Source organism: Nannospalax galili, unplaced genomic scaffold, assembly GCF_000622305.1.
Source record: "Nannospalax galili isolate Female #2095 unplaced genomic scaffold, S.galili_v1.0 scaffold678, whole genome shotgun sequence".
In the NCBI taxonomy this organism is placed as follows: domain Eukaryota; kingdom Metazoa; phylum Chordata; class Mammalia; order Rodentia; family Spalacidae; genus Nannospalax; species Nannospalax galili.
Window position 1 is genome coordinate 1,463,770 of NW_008341807.1, and position 20,642 is coordinate 1,484,411.

Below are 20,642 nucleotides of genomic sequence, written 5' to 3' on the forward strand. Positions count from 1 at the left end.
AGTAGCTAAGTAATTGAGTATGCTTGCCTAGCTGAGACAAAGTCCTGGGTTCAACCCCCAATACCAGCACCACCTCCAACAAAAGTTAATGTGTTTCAGTTAGAACGAACTTAAATTTAAGAAAAGGAATAGAGGAATGAATTGATGAACAACGCGTGCTCATGTATTTGCTTATGTTCATTCAAGCTGCCCTTATTTGGAATATTTGGTTCCAGAGAAACACACTGAATGCCTAGATGGCAAATGACTGTGCTTATTCTTACTCTATCATTTAAAACTTAAAAAAAGAACAGTTATGTGTATGTGTGTATTGCCTGCATGTAAGTAAGTGCACCTGTGTCGTGCAATGCCTGCAGAGGTTGGAAGAGGCTGTCAGGTCCTCTGGGACTGGAGTTACAGACAGTTGTTAGCTGCCGTGTGGGTGCTGGGATTCGAACCCGGGACTTCTGTGAGACAACCAGTGTTCTGAACTGCTGAGCCATCTCTCCAGTTCTCGTTAAGACATTAAAAAAAAACAAAACAAAAAATCACTAGGTATACTTATCATGTCTAACAAAAACAAGAAGTCAGTTTGGTTTTAAACATTACCATACATACTGTCAACTCCTAATTTTGTGTTGTTAAATGGATTAGTCTTCACAAACCATGAATACTTAGTTCTACTTAAAACATCGGTCTTAGCTATTTGTTACTATTTACTCTGTGTGTGTGTGTGTGTGTGTATTGTAGTATGTACACACATGTGTACAGGTACATATGCCTTTGTGTACATATCTGCATGTGTGTGCAGCTGTCAGAAGAAGATGCTGGGTTTCCTACTCTTTCTTTCTTCTCCTTCTTCCCTTGACACAGGAGCTCTCAGAACCTGGAGATAGGCTAGTGGCCCCAGCAATCAGCCTGTGTTCTCCTGCCCAGAACACCGGAGTTACAGACCCATGTGCTAGGATCCAAACTCTGGTCCTCGTGACCACACAGCAAGTGCTCTTACAAAGTGAGATATTGCCCAGCCTTGCTATTATTTTCCTGATGGTTTTATTAAGTTGAACTCTTGCTGGACATTTCTGAGTCTTTGTTTTGCTCCTACTTGTCAGCTCATTGTTAATAATTAGTAACAAAGTGTTGGTTGGTAATAACATATCTCACCCAGCTCTGTATCTAGACTGTCATAAACTTCTATTGGTTCATGCCTTACACCACCCCACACTGCTAACAGAATGCCAGTGTCTCTTGTCTACATGCCTTGTTTTCCACTTTCTCATCAATGGGTCCTGAATTACTCCCTAAGTTATTATTTATTTGGGTCTTTTACTGGCCCAAAATAGCGTTCAGAGCTTGTGACCATCTAATCAACTATTCTCATTTCAGATGAGCATAATTTGATAGTTGATTCTCAAATTATATTCATATATAATTTCTCATATATATACATATATATGTACATACATATGTGTCTTCTTCATCCCATTTTCTTTTCAAATATTTATAACTAGCTGGAGAGATAAATGGTTCAGTGTTTAGAGTGCTTGCCTATAATTCCAGCTTTGGAAGGCAGAGACAGAGGACCCTTAGAGCAAACTGGCTAGGGAGTTTAGCCATATGGGCGAGCTCTGGATTTGATTGGGAAACTGCCTCGATGATTAGGCTGGAAGAGCGATCAAGGATGATGCCCCATTTTAACCTCTGGCCACCACATGCATGTACACCCAGTGTACTGGTGTATACATTGCCACATACTGTGACCACACACACGTAAACATGCACACATATACACATGAAAATGATAAAAGAAAAAAAATAGTTTATCTGTGATCCTGTGACTATATCATATCACATTGGTCATTTTTCACTATAAATATCCTGAGAAATTAAAATTTTGAGGAACATTTCTTTTGGCATTTAGCTATTTGTTGTTTGAAAAATATTACATATATTAGCATATATTATAAATAAAAATGTCAAATAAGTGCATAGAAAGCAATGGATTTGTTTTTGTTTTATACTTCTTTGTAGTAACTATGGCATAGAACCATCAATACATATTTCAGGAGCTCAATGAATGCTTTTGCTTCACTATTTTTAACCAATTTGAATATTTTATTCCTTTTTCTGATCTTTCCCCCTCTCTCCTTGTCTACTATGGTCCCCTCTTTTGAGCTCTTTCCTACCCTTTAACCTCATGGTTCCTTATGTAGCCTCTCCCGTTTAAATAGCCCCATTTCCCTGTTTCCCCCTCCGTAACATCTGCCTCCTGCTGTTCCTTTCTCTCAGGCTCCTTATTGATGAGCCTTACTTAGGATTTAAGTTATATTATGAATTGATTCTTTAATGGTTTTATTTTTTAAATTTGTATATATACATGGGTGTTTGGATGTGGGTACAGGTACCCAAGGAGATTAGAAGAAGGTGTCAGATCCCCCAGAGCTGGAGTTATAGGCTGTTGTGAGTCACCCAATGTGGGAGCTGAGAGCTGAACTTGGGTCCTCTAGAAGAGCATCCAGTGCTCTTAACTTCTGAGGCATTTTCCAGCTCACAATACAATTTATCTCTGTACGTCAAGATGTTTGCATAATTTTGTTGTAATCATTATATTATCAGTATAAGCAATATAAAATTCAACTGTTCACAAATACCTAATTCTTATTTCATTAGACTGAAGGTTCCTCGAGGAAGTGAATTCTGTAGTTTTTTTCAAAAGATTACTAAAGAATAATATGTAATTCCCCACAGCCTTTAGGCACTGAAACTGTAAGACAGTGCACATAAGATGTAAAACTTTCCAAGAGCCTGGGGTACAGATGGGGGAAGGGGCATAATAACTCACATGCTTTGTAGGAAATGCACAAAACTTCAATAAAAATTGTACATAAAAAGAGCTTTCCAAGAGCCCTGGAACTAATCATAATGTTTAATAGAGACACATTCAGAAGGAAAGGCATCAATAGGAATTAGACTTCCCTAAACAATAAAAAAAAAGAGAAATTCTGGATTTTCTTTTATATCTAATTTCGGCTTGCAGTAGGAACTCCTAAAAGGCTGGTTGTCTCGTGCTGTTCGTGACCTCACAGGCTCCTTAGGAACTCCTACTGTGCTTCTTTTTGCCACTTGTCAGGAGTGAAACACCACACATTTCCTGGAGCTGTTCTCTATGGCCACATCCAAGGCCTTTCACTACAATCTCCATTGAGGTAAGGACCACGAGGCTCCTCCTCCCCTCACCGTCCCTCACAGACAACATCTTCACGCTCCTCGCCCATTGGATTCCTGATCTCTGCCTTCTGCCTCAATCCTAATTCTGATCAATGATTCATTCTATGGACTCCTACCCCTCCTTATAAATGTTACCTTCCTGGCTGACTTCATAACTCATAACTATGGTTGTCCTATCAGAATAATGCCCCTGAAACTTCTTCCAGGATTAACAACAGGGCCTTGACTTGTGTCCTACCTACATCCTACTTTAGTGCTCTCTCACCAAGCTATTTTTGTACTATTTACTATTGCATGAATGCCTTTGCTTTCCAGTGTGTGTATGCACAAGCACATACGTGTGTGTGTGTGTGTGTGTGTGTGTGTGCATTTGCAGAGGCATAGGTGCACATGTGTGTGGCAGTCAGAGGTCAACCTCACATACAATTACTCAGGAGCAATCAGCAATGTTTTTTGAGACAAGATTTCTCCTTGAGATGGAGTTCACTAAGCAGTCTGGGCTTGCTGGTCACCAAGCCCCAGGTATCGTCCTGTTTCTACCTCCCCAGCACTGAGATTATAAGCACTGACAGCCATTCTTGGCTTTAAAAAAAGATACCTATTTTAATTTTTATTTGGGTGTGTGTGTGGAAGGGTATGCACTAATGAGTGCAGGTGTCCAGAGAGGCCAGAAAAAGTTGTCAGATCCCATGTAACAGGAATTATTAGCAACTCTTAAGTTACTGATGTAGGTACTGGGAATAGAACTTGGCTCCTCAGCAAGAGTAGCAAGTACTGTTTAACTCCTGAGCCACCTTTCCATCCCCAGTCCTGAGTTTTTAGCAGGGGTTCTGGGGATCAAATTCAGATCCTTATACTTGCCACTTTACTACTGACTGACCTATCTCCCAATCACACCTCTATTTTCTTCACAATCTACCTACAATTGGGGTCTGCCACCGTTACTCACTGGTGTACACAGTCAATAATTGTGTCTCTCTGCTGCTCTTTAACTCATGGGATAAAAAGCCAATGACTCACATTCTTTCTGCCAATACTTGAGCAGTGAGGATATGCTGGAAAGATATATTATTTCAGTGATTGGACTAAATGTATTATGGCTTTTCACTGCCAACAGTAATATGTACCAATGCTTTCATAAGTCATCCTATGGTGCCTCTTTTATCCCAGGCTGAAGAATATGTCCAGTTTATCTCCTCAAATGCATTCTTTAATAGTAGCTTCACTAACTGTGTGTAGGTGGCAAATATTTATGTATTTGAGAATGTTAATATCTTATTTTCCTGTCATTAAAAAATGCTATTCTTGCCGGGCATGGTGGTGCACACCTTTAATCCCAGCACTCGGGAGGCAGAGGCAGGTGGATCTCTGTGAGTTCAAGGCCACCCTGGTCACATAGTGAGTTCCAGGACAGCTGGGGCTACAGAGAGATCCTGTCTCAAAAAGAGCAAAAAAAATGCTATTCTAATTATAGACTTTTAAAAATATTTTATTATTTTTATTTTATGTGTATGAGTGTATTGCCTGCATGTATTTGAATGCACCTGTGTCGTGCAATGCCGTGGAGGTCAGAAGACAGCTTCAGATTCCCCTGGAACTGGAATTAAGGATGGTTCGTAGCCACCATGTGGGCTGGGAATCGAACCCAGGTCCTCTGCAAGAGCAGTCAGTGCTCTTAACCTCTAAGCCATCTCTCCAGCCCCTGAGAATAGACTTTTTATGGCACCCCTCCCACCCTGGCATTCCTGTGATACTAGGCTGATGTTTGCTTCTGAGGTATTAAGTTATTGCTGATGGGATGTCTGATGGCAGTGCAGTGGTCTATTTCTTTTTAGTCCTCTTTCTTTTTTTTCTAGAGACACTAAAGACTTCATTATCCTGCATATGCTCTTGTTCAGTTATAACTCCTCTCAATGTGGGGCGATGTTTACTTAATCTGCTTACTATTTGGAGCATACTTCCTATCTAAGAAAAGCTATGTAACAATTTTTCTTTTGAAAAACGTATCTCAGAAGTATCTTGAAAGAACTTATATCCTGCTTTCTCTTCTGTTGAAACTTCTTGAGGTTTATGCCATTTTCCACATCTCCCGACCGCTCGCTTGCATCTTAGTAACACCATCAGTGCTGTACGCCAGCTTCTGTGCAGTTGCTTCCAATTCACTAATTCTCTCCTTAACTGTGCTGACCTTCTATTACAGCGTCTACTGAATGTTTTGAAATCTAGTAGCTGTATTTTTAGTTAACACATTTCTAAATTGATATTTTTTATATTTATTATTTTTAACCAGTTTTTCTTTCATAATTTTCTCATTTTAAAAACTGATATTATTCCTTCCCTTATCTCTTTGGACATCTTAAACCCATATAAGATTAATTTTTCCTGGAGTGACTTTGTGTTCTGCTGCTGATGTGTTTGCTAACTTGCTCAAAACAAATGTAGGTTTTTAGGTTCACTTTGAGTCGAGGTACTTTCCTTGCTCATTCTCTTCATCAGTTCCAACTAGGCACTTACCTCCACCCCTCTTCTTAGAAAAAGACTTGAAAACCATGTTTTGCAAATGTGTTTCAGGATTCACTAGGCTGGACACTGAGGCACTAGGTGATAGGACTCTCTTCTGGCCCCAAGGCTTTGCTCCTGCCCACCCCACCTTGCTACCCCAAAGATCCACCATTCTCTACACAACAACACCGAAGGCCTCAAGGGATCAATTACCTCCTGTGAAAGTATTAGCTGGGTTTCTCATCGTCATCTTCTTTAGGTCTGGAGAGGCTGGGAAACCACAGACTCCGTTATATTAGTAGTAGTAGTAGTCCTGAAAGGCTATTTCAAAACACAGAAGCAAATGCCCCAAATCTTCCACAAGTTTAGTGGGACTAGGCATGATTAGCTTTCCTATGAGTAAAAGATTTCCATTCCTGGTAGGAGGTAGGCATATGGCTTATTGAGTTTCATTTGTTATTTATGTGTTTGTATGTTTACTTGTTGGGATAAGCATGGGTGTGGGACTATTTACTGGAGTCTGAGCAACTTAGCAGTAGCTATAACACTGAAGAAGAAAAATGATTTCCCTTTCCTCACACACACTGTTACAAATGCGGTTTAGATTCTCACAACAAGATAAGTCCAGGCTAGATTTGGAAAATGTAAGTGAGGTAGAGACATGTTTCGTGGAACCTCTCTGGACTCCGCTGAGGTGGAAGGTCACAGTTTTCCTGAAAAGCCTTCTGGTGCCCAGATGTCCAGAGTATATTACACCTGTAGCAGCAGCTGCCGGCCTAGTACAAAGTATCTCCCAAAGCTCCTGAGGCTGTAACTTCCTCTCTAGCATTTCAAGAAGTCCGGCCTATACCCTGCTTATACAACCAACTCAAAAGTTTTCTTTGTTTTTGTTTTGTTTTCTGTGTGCTGTTATGTTTGGGGAGGTGCACAGGCCCAGGTGCATGTATGTGACGGCCAGAGGAGGCGTCCTGTGTCTTCCTCTGTGACTCTCTGCCTTGTTCTCTTGAGACAGGATCTCTTACTGAATCTGGAGCTCCTTGTTTTCCCCCAGGTTTGCTGACCAGCCATCCCAAGAGATCCTCCAATCTCTGATCCTTTCTCCTAGTGCAGTGACTACAGGTGCACAGGGCCATGCTAGGCTGGGGATCCAAACTCAGATCCCCTATGCTCTTACCCACTGAACCATTTCCCAGGTGTCAATGATTTTTAAAATTTTTTGAGTATCCCTCCAACTCCTCCATGCTCCCAACTCCCTCACAGCATCTTGTCCTCTTCTTTGATTATTATTGCTACAGGTATATATAGATATACATATACGTATATATATCTGTAACAATAATTATATGTATCGCTGAGTCCATTTAGTGGTTCTCATGTGTACATGTGTTTAGTGCTGACTACTTGGGACTTTTAGATAACTTATCTGGGAGTTAGTCCCTGGAGAAAACCAAGTCTCCTTCCCCTAGTATCCATTATTGCCGTAGCTCTTCATCTTGAGTTGGGACCCTATGGAAAGTCCCCCATCCACACTGGCATGTCAAGTGGTTTTGTCATTGTGCAGGCCTTGTTAGGCTACTATACTGTGGAGATCTCTTGAGTGAAGCTTCTCTATCGTGTCTAGAATGCATTATGTAGCAGCAAAGGCGTCCGCTGCTAGATAAGGAACTCAGTGACTTTTAAGCACCTGATTATTTCTATCAAATTCCTCCACACTTCTAGTTTCCAGAGTGCTTTTTGTTTCTTCTGTTCAACTTGACTGATACACACACATTAACCTTAGTTTCAAGAGTGAATGTGGAAGCAAGTTATATTCTTCACCTTGAAGAACTGGAATTAGCAGGCATAGATGTCTGATTGTAAATGAGGTGCCATTGACCCTCTAGCTTCATGATGATGATGATGGTGATGATGATGTCTGCTCTGTTTAGGGTACATGGAGATGATAATTTTATTTCTTTTACCTTTTATATTTCACTGATCACTGGATGTAAAACTCTCACCCCGTTTCTCTTCTTTATTTCATAGAGAACGTTTCCTAATGCACGATTTGCTTTCCACTTCCTTACCCCTCTCTGTTCTGTAATTTATTCTGTTTGAAAGAGTTCTATTAAAAGTGACCTCTCCTCTTACTAATCTCTTCAATCCTTTTCCTTTATAGTACTGACATTCTATAATTAGTTAGAGGGTTAGTTAGTTCCTGTACCGTTTTCCATCACCAAGAGAGAATATTTATGAATGCAAGGAAAGCTCTGGCTGGCTTTGTCCATCAATCATTTCTTTTCCGGGCACCCTAACTACAGATTGTAGGTTGACCATCATTATCTGTCTAATAAATGAATGGTTGCCTCTAAGAGGCTGTATGCAGACGCTGTTGTGTGCTAGCTAGATACTGCTTTACAGGCTCTATTTCCTTAGGTGCTGGGAAAGCCACTGACTAATGCCATTCACCCAGGCTGCCCAAAGTCATGGCCCCTTTCTGGGGAAACATCCATTCATCTAAGGATTATCATCCTTGATAGTCACCAGACTATGGAGGTGATAGTTACACAGGCCACACCTCCTACCTCAATTCAGCATAGTTCTGAAAGATCATAGTACTTCATAGTCCCCGGTAACCATTAAGCCTCTGTTTAGGGGGTGGAGGGTAATACTGGGAGATACATACATGAAGCAAGTGCTTTACCACTGAGCTACACTCCCAGCCTGAAGCCCCCATTGAGACTGAACTGAAGTTTGCTTTCTTTCTTGACCAGTCCTGTTCCTCTCTCCATTTTCTCCCCTTTCTCTGGGCATTGAGCACTCCCAGGGTAGCCCAAGTGATCTCATGAACACCATTCTCTAGATTCATTTTCCCAGGGGAACTGAACCTATGACACTTGCTGAAATTTAATTAACCTATTAATGGCAAATTCAGATTTAAAGCAATTTCTGCAGAATTTTAAAGTGTGCTTTTTCTGCTCTCTTTGTTGGAAATGGAACACAATGCTCTTGTTTGAAAATGAGCTCCTTCCCTTCTTTGCTTTCTCTAGTTCTTTTATTTTTATCATTAAAACTGACTTAGCAAGAGAGAGAATGTTTAGGTTACTCACTGAATTTATTTGCATCTATTAGTTACTTTAGAATAAATCTATTTAGAAATTTCACCTTTTCATATTTCATTAGGACTTTCTTTCCTTAAGTGAACACTATCTTTTTCTGCATAATGATCTTCTTCACTTTTCATAGTAGCAGATGTGACTAATACTTAAATGAATATTTATTAAATGTATAGTTAAGTATGCATATCTCTGAGAGCCAAAATGCCATGCATTTTCTTTGACTATATTCTGTATAATTGGAGAAATATCTAAACGTTTAAGTACGGCTACATGGAAGAGCACCATTCGAAGAGAATTACTTATTTCCAAGGACCTAAAACAATTTCCAGGAGGATTTAAAGAAAAAAGCCATTGCACAATAACTGCCTCGGAGAATCTAAAGTCCTTTTAGAACTCACGAAGAATTCTGCTATAATCCCTCCATGATGGACCAAAAACGGCAACTTGAAGAGTTATCAAATGTGGGTGTTCAATCTTTTTCCACGAGGGTTAAAATCCCCAAGAGCTTTTATTTTTTATTATCATGGAATGTCCTTATAAGAGGTGAGCACAACCACTGACAAGTGGGAAATGTTCTTAACATCATTTTCTCCTCATGCTTTTACTACACAAATGAATGAAAAGTCATGAGAATGCTTAAGTCCTGGGCTTCGGTTTGATTTCATCTATATAGACTATAGCTCACATTTTCCCTAGGGCCTTCTTTTTAAATGATATCTATTAAAGTCTAATGTGGTTATCCCTAGACTCTGAGTTCCTTGAGGGTAAGGACTGTGTACTTCTGTATTGTATCCTCCAGTACTGAATTAATGCTTGTCACATAAATAAATATATGTGTGAATATGTATCAGGACAGATTTCTGTGTTATTTCCAAAGGTCTTTTTCACATAACTTTATAAGTGCAGGTAAAGGAGAAAGTGATGCAATGCTCCAACCATGTTTAATTTCTACTAACTAAAACACAAAGTCAAGTACAGCAACCTCAACTGCCTCATTAATTGCTGACCCTTAATTAAAGGTATCATACATCATTAAGGCTTGAGCCTAAGTAAAGTAAATGCAAAATTAGATAAGCATGGCTATTACCTTAATACGAAGCTAATGTAGCTCCTTATTTAATGATTATACAAATAGGCTCTCAGGCTTTGCACCACTACCACGCTTATTAAAAGGAAACCTGTAAATCCCAAATGCTTTTCTTCTTAGCGGAGGAGAATCTATGTATACACACAAAGCCTTCCTGGTTCTTAGGCCAGAAACAGCCAGGAATGACCCAGATATTTTTCTCGTAGGGAACCCTTTACACCTCAAGAGCCAGGTCCTGCAGAATTTAGAATCAGGATCTGTGTTGCTCATCCAACATCTGAACCAAAGTCCCAGACAGAATGAGGGTAATTGGGTTAGTGTATTCATTTGGGGGTGGCAAGCCCCTCTCACCTAATCCAGTCTAAAACCTGTGTTCTGCACGTGCTTCTCAATACTCCTCTTACATCTGCCTGTCTGTCCCTGTGGGTTTGTGAATGCCATCGTCACTGGCTGGATTCTAGAAGCCTCACCTGCTGTTTATTTTTGGTTTCTTGTAACATAGCCCAGGGAAGCAGGTCAACATCACTATTAATATTTCCTAGAAAACTAAGAGAGAAAAAAGCTGCAACTGTTTACGATTATCCCAGTGAGTATATAGGGACTTGAAATGCTCAGATAATAGCCTGGGCCACTTGACTGAACACCTCACCCCACTTTGCTGTCTCTCAAACCTGAACCAGAAAATAAGCCCCTTTATCAATTAATTAGAAAGCCTGGGCTGTGGAGCTAGGCCAATTTGGGTTAAAAAAAAATCCCAATTCTGAAATATTGTCTGTATGGTCAGGGGCACATTTCTTCATCTGAATGTGCATTTCTTAATGGGTACAAAGGCGAAGATTCTGCTCACACAGGATCATTTGGAAATGCTAGTGCAATGTGCCTACCGTGGTGCCTGACACACTGCAGGATTGTACCATCAAAGGAGCACTCTTGGTCCAGATTCCATGTGACCTGGTATTTCTCATGGGGCTAGTTTTACATGAACCTTTTGCTTACTTTTCATGGAGGGAAGCAGAAATGGCAGATGGACTGTGTTACTGATGTTCCTCACAGGGAAAATTGTGTGTGTATGTGTGTGTGTGTGTGTGTGTGTGTGTGTGTGTATGTGTTTGTGCAGCATTCATGTATAATCACACATGCATGCACATACATGCAAATATATATCTATCTATGTATCCATACATATTTTATTAACAAAAATTATCAGTGTTGGAACTAGAAGAAAGAGCAAGATATAATAATTAAAGGGTCAGAAACGAATAAGGGGCAAAGTTATGATTACCCTCTTGTCTTTGTCCCTGGCCATTGGCACATCAACGCAGCTCCAGTGATTCGTAACAAGGAATTATTTCTTCATAGGTGCAATGGGTTGAAATAAAAAGAGGGAGAAAGTCAATACTGCACAAAGAAATAAACTATGGCTTGCTTTATTTTTTATTTGCTTATTATTGCTATTATTATTATTATTATTATTATTATTAATTCCTGAAGCTCAGAAGTAGAGAAGACCTGCCTAGCTTTTTCTTGGAGAACCATGTTGATGTGCAGCTTTTCTGTGGGTATGTTTTAAGCGGAGCTGCAGGGGATGTCATGTGTTGCCGTCATTGCCATGGAAACCATTGTTGTTGAATGAATAGAGCAGTTTTAAATCCTTGGTAATGAGCCTGAGAAACTAAGCAGGTCTTCAAGTTTAACTTGTTTGGAAGTGGTTCATATTTCACACTGAGGCAGTCGAGGCAAAAGGTAGAGGGCAAAGGGATGGGAGAGAAGAATCTATTAAAAAATGCAAAGAAGATATACTAACATTAATGTTACTCTTCTACTTGCAGTTTTTAAAGAAATACACACACACACACACACACACACACACACACACACACACATATATCAAGCTCCCAGCACTGAGCATCGCCTTGCCTATGGAACCAAGTATAACTTTAGAACATTTCCACCTAAATCAACACACTCCATTCATTTCTCCCAGGCCCCTACAAGTGAGAATGCTAAAACTCTAAGGCATTTCATTACGAGACTTATTGAAATGATGATACCCTTGAAGGTCAAGGTGGCATCTTTGTATGACTCAAGGTTCACAGTGTACACAGTCCACAGAATGCACCTTTATCCAACACACAACTTCAGGATGACCTGACATTTGAAGGGGATAGAAAAGGGATTAGTGAGCAGAATCCCACCCCACTAGCAGCGATTTCTTAAGATCTCTTTTCCCTTTTCTTATCTGTGTCTGTAACTCCCATCCCGCCCCACGCCCCAGATCATTATAGGCTAAGTGTCTACTAATGGAAACAGTAGTGTCAGAAGAGACAAAACACAGGGAGTGGAAACAGGGAAAGAAGTTCTCTCTCCCAGGGGCACCCAGACTCCCATCAGGCACTCTTGTAGATTTTGTGGTATGCATTCCTGGGATTCAGGATTGGGGCTGCTGCTCCTTTTGACCTTTTCTGGTTAAGCTTGGCATTCTCCAGAGTTTAAGAGAAGATGGTGGAAAGGAGAAACACAAAGGCAAAAAAACCCCTAGATTCTGTCTGTCCTGTTACCTTTTTTCACAGCTACCCAGAAAACTAGCTATTGCTCTGTGGAGAATCCCAAATGAAGATCATCCTCAACTGTAGGAAATAGGATAGCCGTGATAGCCAAGCAGGGCAGAGATGTGGGGTCTGTACTCACTCCAAAAAAGAAAGGGGGACAAGAGGGAGAAGGGAAAGGAAGAGATGATGGGAACCTTTAGGGATTAAGGATTTCATGGACAATTTAACAAATAAGGTCGTTTCCCTGTTAAATCTTTAGCTTCCTGCATTCCCTGGGAGCCACAGCATGGTTATTAGAATGAGTGATCTAGAGCCAGGCTGTCTGGGTGTAGGTCTTGCCTCTGTCACTAGTTGAAGCAAACTACTTAATCTCTCTATGCTTTAGTTTATCACATATAAAAATGAATTACATCACAGAAGAAATACTAAGAATAGTAGTAACACAATACATGCACATTTTCTAAAACTCTCCTGATGCACAGTAAATGATCAGAAGGGAAAGTGATTATTCATCTCAAACTGCACAGAGCTAACTGGCTCTTCACAGACTTGGAAGCCCAGGCATGAATATAGAAGCAGTGGTTTGCACTTTTACACGGGGAATCTTGTCTCTCTTCTTGTGCTGGTGGGGGGGTGTTGTTCGGGGTCCAAGGAGATGGCTGAAGTGATACCAGAGGGTGAGGGTGTTGTTTTAGTGTGGTTTCAGAGCTGTCTTCACTAGAGATCTAGCAATTCTAAAATTCCGCTCTGCTAACAACCTCCCCAGCTAGAGAAATCCTCAGGAAATTGTGGGCAAGGAGCAGGAGTGTTGGATGGTCATGTCAGTGTGTTTAGAGCCCTTAGAATTCGATCGTATGGATTTGATGGTTTAGAATCTCCCCACTGACCTAATCTTGAGGTTACGGAAAACTCTATAATGAGGCTCCAAAAGGAATGAGTTCAAGAAGACGGTAGCAGGATCACCAGGGCCTTGGTCATAGTCCTGTCTTCTTAGTGACTTAGTGACGCCCCTGTCTTGACAATCAATGCCTACCAGTTCCCTATCCCATTTCCTACTCTATGTTTCTCCTCAACATTTCTTATCATCTGAAATACTCAGTGTTCTAATTATTAGTTGTTTATTTGGGAATTCTCAAGGCTAAAATATCAATTCCTTTAAGAAAGGTGTCTGTTTTGCTCATGGCCCTGTCTCATCAATTAAAACAGTGGCTGGGATAAAGAAGGCTCTTGGAACATTTGTTAAATGAATGAACTGGGAGAAAAACCACGAAGCATGACCGTGCACTTTGTAACTTGGTACCCTGCCCAATAATGGCCCTGGAATGAAAGCCTGCTGATTGAACTAATTTTCTTCTACTGGGGTTGCATTGGCGATCAGGGCAGTAGGGACAAGAGAAAATGGTTTGGGGTCTGGTCTAGGGAAAGGAGGCTGAAAATTCCTTTACAGGTAAGAGGAAGAAGCAAAAGACTGCTCTTCTTCGGACATGGGTCTCCATATTACTTTGCAATGCTCAGAGTCGGCTTAAAGTCTTCATTTTTAAAAGTAACTACCAGGGGTTAAGAGGATCTCTGACCTAACAGTTCACTGGTATTTGCATCTGTGGGACTGTCAGAGCGGTGGTGCTGTGTATTCTGACCATCATGCTTGACTCAGCATCGGAACACCAAGGGCAAAATCAGTGCTGTCTCACCCACCTGTTTGCTCTTTTGATTAAAATAAAACCAGTGCTATTGTTTTTAAGCAGCTACATATATCAAAAACTGTGCTAAGTACATTACCCTCATTATCCTTAATCTTTTCAGCATCCTGTGGGTGCATTTAACTGATGAGTGAAGGAACACTCAGAGAATTTTATAACTTGCCCACAGACACACGGCTAGTGAACATGATTTAAAACAAGATTTCTAGCTGGGCGTGGTGGCACATGCCTTTAATCCCAGCACTCAGGAGGCAGAGGCAGGAGGATCTCTGTGAGTTCAAGGCCAGCCTGGTCTGCATAGTGAGTTCCAGCACAGCTGGGGCTACAGGGAACCCGTGTCTCAAAAAGACCAAAAAGACCCCCAAAAAACCCAAGATTTCTCTGGCCCCAAATCCCAGTTCTTTTGCTACACTCCATGATTCCCTGTGGAAACAGTGAAATCCTCAAATCACTAATGACATAGGTCAGGCAGGTGGTAGACGGGGATTTAAATTTGATTACATTTATTAGAGTTTCTTGTGAGACATGTAATTAATTACAGAAGCCCCACCCTGGGGGCCATCAAAGAAAACCACACATACCAGCAACAAGTGTAATTTTAATCTTTCTAGTAGCCATGTTAGAAAAGCAAAATGAAACAGTTAAAATTGATTTTGGAACTATATTTCATTATTTGATATATCTAAATTATCATTTCCAAATAAAATATATGCCAAAATTATTAGTGAATTTTAAGCTTTGTTCCAAATTTTGGAGACCTAGTATACATTTTATCTTTACAACACATCTGAGTTCAGACTACACACATTTTCTGAGCTCAGTTCTCACATGAAGCTAGTATCTCTCATCTTGGATAGTGCAGAATGCTCCTGAGTGGAATAATGCTAAGATAGCCCCTAGCCCAATAGCTGTCAGTTATTATTCAGCAGGTGAATAATTTCTATAGAAATGAAGTAAGAAATGAAAATAAAAACATAAAAATTCAGAGAATATGTGCATGATCAGGGATAAGAACTGTGGAAAAAATATGGCTTGAAGATTATTTACCAAACCTTTCATTTTACACTTTAAATAGTAATAAACATTCAGTTCACTAAACTACTACATGACCATATAGTAAAATACACATATCCATAATAGTATGTATCCATCCATCTGTCCCTCTGTCTACCCATTCATTCATCCAGCTCATCATTCAGAGATGAAACAGGCATAAAGCTACACAAGCAGTATGGAGTTTGGAAATGAGGCGACTAGGGCCTGGTCAGCTCTACAGTCAGGCAATGTTTGCATTCTGGTGTACAACATATTTATCATGACAGTTTCCTGAATTTCACTTTAAAGTATTGAACTGAAAATGTTCGTGAGATGGGTAAAGGTGATAGGTGAGTATATGTGTGTGTTTGCATGTGCACATGGAGAGATGGAGGAGTTGCAGAATTTGACCTGTTTAATGAACTAAATGGTGTGGGGTATTCTACATTCCAGACAATGTTGGCTATTTATAAAAGACACAATCTGTGTTTTTTATAACAGAAATTGTTAGTGTACATGTTTTATTCACAACAGAGCAAATTCATTTTTGTTTCACACTGGAGTTGTCCTTGTGAGAATAGACTAGATCAGCCCCGAACAACTGTAATATGAGTTCAGCTTCTTTATTTCCTACTGCAGTGTGCTAGGCGAGAATTTGCCAAGAACATGTACATTATACAGACAGAAATTTTGTTATGTAAATGGCATTCTATATGGAATCAAGACTGGAGAGCAATCAGCATGGCTTTAGCTCAAGGAGAAAATCGTGTTACCTCTACCACAAATGAAGTAAAAGACAGAACCAACTTCTGATCCTTCTGGCTCCCAGACTTCTGTTTGGAACTCAACTGCATAATGAATGCTCCTGAGATTTTCCTTTTAGCTGTCTAATTGTGAATAACCCATTGGTGTGTAACTCATCTAACTTTTGGACAGAATTTTTTCATATATCTGTATAAAGAGTGGTCACCCTATGGCCTACGCTTGGCGAAATTCTGAAGCCAGTCAGTCTTGGGTTATGCTATCCTTTCATTACTTGACCTTCTCCTTCTGCTTTTTCCCCTGAGGCTTCTGTAACCTAACCTCACAGTGTCTAGTTCTTTCTTTGTGCCAAAAATACATATATTACGTTTTCTGAAAAGAAAAAAAAATCTGTCACATGGATAACTGAATTTGTAGAGTTCCTTAGGATTATGTGTGTTGTAAACATTGTATTTCATTGTGGAAGAAAGCAAATGAATTTCAGTCACTGCAACGTGGTTGGAAGGAGTGCATTCTGAACTTAGTGACTCTGAGAACTCTATGTGATAAAGCCAGGGCAGGTATGTAGAGGGAACTTAGTTCAGATAATTACATTCTTAAATGATGGAAAAGCTGAGAATCCAAACAGGGGGTAATGAGATATCACAGAGCTAGACTGAGGGCCAACAGGGAGAGGTAGTGTGCCTGGATGCCTCAGCCAGGGTCATCAGATGAAGGGTAGATGCAAAGGCTTCTGTGTCTAGAAGGGACAACAGCACACCAGAAGACCCCGGCCACTGTTGGGCACTGTAGGAGGCCGGGTGAGAGAGCTGGCCCTCACTTCTTCATGCTCTTTCCTGTCTCAGCCGTACCTACCTACGGCTTAATATGGCTAGGAGAGGCTTCGAAAATGATGACCTCAACCTTCAGCAGTTAGAACAGGACAGGGCACGTTGCAGATCTGAGCACATGTCAGGCAAAGGACCAGCCAGAGTCATGACCACAGGAGATGTGTTCCCTGCTGAGGTGGGAGGCACGTGCTGGGTGCTCCATGTGAAGACTGAGGACCATGCGATCTGAAATGTGCCAAGTATACACATTTGGGGAGATTCTTCTACCATGTGTCAAGTATATGAAGTCACCAGACCCTTGTCTTTTCTTCCCGGTATCTGTCCTACAACAAAATTCTCTTGACTGTATCTTTCAGTAACTTTTAAAGGGACCCTACACCTCCATTTCATCACTATCTTTCCAGCTTAAATTCTTTGTTATCCATGTTTGGATTATTCAGGGACTCAATTATCTACTTAAATCCATTCTGTCCAATTTCTAGTATATTCCTCAAGATAATTGTAGTTTGACATAGAGTCACTGGTTTGAATACTTGGCCCCCAGCTGGTGATACTATTTGGGAAGCTGTGGAACATTCAGGAGGTAAGGCCTAAGTGTAGGAAGTGTATCAGTGGAGGAAGAGGGCTTTGAGGTTTTACAGTTTGGTGAAACTTCCTGTTTACCATCGGCTGACTGAGCACGGATGCCGTGTGACCAGCTGGTTTCCTTCTCCTGACCCCATTCTTCGGTGCAATGATGGCTCTGGCACTCTAAGCAAATGTAAACTCATTTTCCCGTAGGTTGTTTTAGTCAGGGGATTTTATTACAGCAACTGAAAAAGAAACGAAGCCAACAATCTCCTCCAGTTAAAACCGGGATTATGCTGCCACCTCATGTCAAACACTCTTGGAGGGTCCCCTTTGTGTTGAGGATAATGACAACTTCTACCAGATTTGCCAAGACCCTGCCTGGCCTGGCCCCCAGTGACTTCTCCAAATTGTTCCTAATGTTTCCCTGAAGTCTTTCTGCCCAAGCACGATGCCTCCCTCCAGGCTCTGAACTTGTCATTTTGCCCCATGCTACATGTCACTGCTGTCACGGTCCCAGCCTCAATGTCCTTTCCTGGTTGACGTCAGTTCATCATTTGTCTCAGTCTAGTTGGTACTTGCTCAGGGATGCTTTCTCTGACTTGGCTAACTATGGAGTCCTTCTGTCATTCTGCAACTGTCCTGGCAAGAATGTGAACATATTCTAAAGACTTTCTGCCCTTCTCATCAACATTAGGTGGCTCAATCAACAGCCTTCAAGGAATTAGTATTTCCCTGGGAATCTCATCCACAAGAAAGGAAAATGCTAGGAACTTGGTGCCAGCCAGTGGGCAAGAACGTCAACCACAAAAAGATTTAAACCTGTCAAGCCATCTTTGCAGGATGGACTAGAGCCCAGGAAATGATGATACACAGACCACACCTTGACCGGTACTGCAGGCTACCAAGAGCCTATCTATGAATCTGTAATCCTCTAATCGACTCAGCAGATACTCCAAGAGAATCTCAGATACACTAATGTGTACTTCTTTAAGGAAGTTTAAAGGCCCAGACTGCCAGACTTTAAAACATTAGAGGGCTACCTGTGGCACATCTCCATCCACATAATGGATTATTAATTATTATATTCTGTAATAACTAAATGTACCCTTCCTTCCTACTTTCCCTACATCTTCTAAGTCACACATTTACCAGATTCCTTCCTCTAATCCTAACATTACATGACCCATCCTCCCCCAGGAAAACATGATTATAAACAATACTATAGACTATTCATCAGTTATGTGGTGCAAAACCTCCCTATTCCTCTGATACCTATTATAAGGGACCTTCATTCTGCCTTACGGACCTGAACTCTCCTTAGAGTTTCCCTCAGGCACCCCCCTCATGCTGTCTGTTTGTCTATGGGTATTGGGGCTTGAACGCCCTCAGAGCTCCCACCAGTCTGCTTATCTATGGTATTGGGGCTAAATTGCCCTTAGAGCCCCTACCACGCTGCCTTTCTATGATGTTAATCTCTCCCAGTAAATCTTGATCTGCCCCAGTGTCCTCCTTGAGGCCCAGACCCGAAACCTTTCACACACCACACCCAACGTCCTCAGAAGGCTCATTTAAAGTCAGAATGAACTAGAAGGATTTTACCTCCTTATCCCTCTTGGCATTATGATTGTGAGTTTACAGGAGGAAACAGGAGCCTCTCCTCACCCCTGGGTCAGGTTTTGAAGGACAGGCCATATGAGCTTTGTCCTTGGAGAGCAAATAAATAGGTGATTCATTGATTTATTTCCTAGTTTCCATTAGGAGCCCTCACGAGCACCTCTTCCATTTCTACACATTACCTTTTTTACTTAAAATTCTTGGTTTCCTCCCCTCCATTCATTGCTAGGTTACATCGTTGCTGTTTCCCATAGCAATGTGTTGCCATTTAATTCCCCTCCTCTTAGCCTAGCTGTTTCTCAACCCAAGGACTCACCACCATGAAGTATTATTTTACAGTCTGGAGAGGAACGTGGCTCTCTCAAATGGACTTTTCCTTTGTGCTGATAAACAACAACAAAAGCCTCGTGTCAGAAGGACAAGGCAAGGCTTTGTCTTCCACCTCCCACTCCCTCCCGCACCCACCCCCTCCAGGGCTCACTCTTCATTATTTCCCACATGCTCCTCTGCGGCTCTGCAGATGGGAAACTTTAAAATAGGATATTTAAAAAGATAACAAAAAAATCAACCCACCCTGAAAATTGTAGAGCTTTGTACTCCGCGGCATGTGGAGCTAGGCTTATGGAGAGTTCAGATGGTTTCTGTGTGGTTGATTAGCAAGATCTGGCTGGTGGAAGGAAGTGAGTCAGAGGAGAACCGAGTTAAACTTAACCCTGGAAAGCATCCGGAAAGGGAACTCTTCTGGATCCTGTTCCTATGCAGAAGAAACTTGTAAAGTACAACTGTGGGGGAGGCCAAGATGGCTTACTGCTGAAGGAATGTTCTAAAGACCGTGGTGGACATGTGTGGACTTGGGGTTGTGGGAGAGAGTTAAAAGCAACAGAATCAGTAGAGCGCCTACTAGATTCGAGGTGCTGAGTATATTTATTGGTCTCATTCAGTGCTAAGTGAATGAATCTAGAATTTTAGGAAACTGAACCTGACTTTTACGTCTTCCAGGGCTGCTGTGACTGAGGGCTTACAGCAGAGCTGCACTTTGGGAGTTTCAACTGCTAGAAGTTCCTGACCCTGAGACACACACGCTTCTTTGTTTTCCTGTGGGAAGCTAGGACTCTAGGGAAAGTCCAGATCTGCCTTCTAGCTCCCAATATCTTTGTGGGATCAGCAGAGGCCTTTGTTAGAAGACTGTGTTGCATTTTGTCTGGGCATGCACCTCAGGCCTATAATCCTAACATTCTGGAGCTAGAAGAAGGATTGAGTTTGAGACCAGATTGAGCTACACAGGGAGTTCAAGGCTAGCCTGGGGTAAATAAGGGACCCTGGTTTAAAACCAAACAAAAACCAAACAAAATTAAACAAAGATGAATTTTAAAAAGGACCATTTCATTTTGCCTTTACTCATCACCCAATCCAACCTTCTTCAGCTTTTTACTGATTTTATTTCTAGGTCCCTCCACCAAATAATAAATAACCTACATGCAAACAGCAATCTCACAATCTATTTCCCAGGAATTTACTTATTCTGGGCTGGATACAGGTCACTCTTCACCAAACTCATATCTTGAAGTCCTAATCCCCAGTTTTTAAGGATTTAGCTGTATTTGGAAAGAAAATCTTTACAGAGGTAATTACATTCTGATGAGATCCGTGGGGTGGATGAGGATCCGGATCCAGTAGGACTAGTATTC

At 41.2% G+C, this 20,642-nt stretch overlaps 1 protein-coding gene across 1 annotated transcript in view; it reads right to left on the minus strand.

The window, feature by feature from the left end:
* Celf2 (CUGBP Elav-like family member 2) overlaps positions 1-20,642 on the minus strand; it is a 927,752-nt gene that overhangs the window by 805,133 nt on the left and 101,977 nt on the right. The window lies entirely within an intron of this gene.